This window comes from Nicotiana tomentosiformis, chromosome 6, assembly GCF_000390325.3.
Source record: "Nicotiana tomentosiformis chromosome 6, ASM39032v3, whole genome shotgun sequence".
NCBI classification, from domain to species: Eukaryota; Viridiplantae; Streptophyta; class Magnoliopsida; order Solanales; family Solanaceae; genus Nicotiana; species Nicotiana tomentosiformis.
Window position 1 is genome coordinate 106,662,322 of NC_090817.1, and position 1,912 is coordinate 106,664,233.

Genomic DNA, 1,912 nt, shown 5'->3' on the forward strand with positions numbered 1-1,912 from the left:
GAAAGATGTCAAGAAGCCTTCCCAGCTACACTTTACTAGCACTCATTTTGATGACACTTTCTTTGGTTTTAGGTTTTGCGAATGCAGACGTTCAATGCAGTGATGTTATATTAAAGATAATCCCATGCCAAAATTTCTTAATGAGTGGAGAGTCGTCCCCTAGTGTTGCTTGTTGCAGTGGAGCACAAGCTCTTGACAAAGAAGCCGCCGCGTCTCAGCCGGACCGCCAGGCTATCTGTGGCTGCCTGAAGTCTGCTGCACAAGCTTTCCCTATAAACGTTGATAAAGCAGCACAACTCCCTAGTCTCTGCAAACTTACTACAAAAATACCCATCAGCCCTAAAGTTGATTGCTCCAAGTAACTTCTTCTCCTGTTTATAATTAATTGTGTCACATTTAGCCCATGAAAATCTAACCAGCTGATCAACTCGTCCAAGTTAGGACGGGTTGGGTTGGACTTATATTCATTGGCGGGTCGATTTGTGTATAATCCAAGTTAGACAATCAAAAAGTTTGGGCTAATCTGGATAGCTTATGTGGCCAAGTTTGTTTGGTTTGGTTAGTTAGATCTAGTCTGGATTGGACTATGATCAATTAACTTAGCTTAAATTGGGGTCCACACATAGCCATTCTCAGGGATGTTATTTAGAGATTAGCCGGTATATATTTTATCCTGAAATTTTAAACTAAAAATTTTAACTTCAGTATACTTTTGTCCCGAAAAATTGAACTAAAAAACTAAAATTCAAGACGCACTGGCTAATTTCTAATGAGCCCTTTAGACTGACTACCTGGTGTCATTATTACCTTAAATTCACCCACCTATCTTGATCCAAATAAATTTTAGGCGGATATGACCTAACACCTTTGTTGATTAAATTCATTTTAATCCTTTCAAATTTTGTCCAACCAGTCCATTAGACCCTTTTATAAAAATGAAGGTTGCTATGTTGTTTAGTAAATAATTACTATAGCTCAAGGTGGAGCCACGACAGAGTGACGGTCATTGTCCCAAATTTTCCAAATTTGTTTTTTTGGTATATAAACTACATACGATGAAGTATGTGTTTTCACTTTTCATGTTGCTTAATTTCTTTCATATAAACTCCACATTTCTTTTCCCGTAGAGGTTGTCACCAGATTTTTAAAATTTGGCCTCGCTAGTTATCAATATCATCTTAGAAATTATATATTCTATGGATGTTTGTCTTGTAGCTAATTACCTTTTTCTTCTTTTGTTCTTTATATTGACTGTAGGATTTGAAGGACAAGTGGAATTCTTAGCAAGGATTTGAAGAAGTACTATACCAGTTTTTTTATATGAATATAATGTGGTGCTAAAGGACTCTAGCCTACACTATCCCAAATCCGTTTTAAAATTATGTAATATCGCTTGATACGCATATTAATACGAAAATATGGTTGAAGCTTAGTAAATCTTTCTTTCTGATCCATTAACTACTTCTCTTTTCCTTCCATCTCATCTCCTCGCCTTTCGTCGTCAGGATTTAAACGTTATGAGTTTGAGTTTAATTAAGACGAAAGCCTCAAGTTGACATGCAAAAATTATAGGATCAAGTTGCAAGTATTGGTTTTCAAGTCCTAATGACAACCGATTCTTGCACCTATCATTCCATGATCCTAATTTAGAATGAATTAATTTGAGAAAATGAAAATTCGAAAGGAAAGTTATACTGTTTCGGGTAAAAATGAGTATAATCTTCAATCGAAAGGAAATAAATGTCATCTTCTTCAACTAAAGATTCATTTGAACGGGTTAAGATTTTATAGTGGAGAGGGATTATGTGGAACTTGAATGATGCATAATGCATCTAACACACTAGACGAAGCAACTGACGTATTAACTTTGATGTTCACTTGTCTCTTCTATAGAAGGCTTACAAAATCTTAT

The 1,912-nt window shown here is 35.6% G+C and overlaps 1 long non-coding RNA gene across 1 annotated transcript; it reads left to right on the plus strand.

Moving 5' to 3' along the window:
• Positions 1–218: 218 nt before the first annotated feature.
• LOC104115018 (uncharacterized) lies at positions 219–1,437 on the plus strand. Its single transcript, XR_011409175.1, has 2 exons — positions 219–358; positions 1,258–1,437. It is a non-coding gene; the product is annotated as an uncharacterized lncRNA (long non-coding RNA).
• Positions 1,438–1,912: the final 475 nt, after the last annotated feature.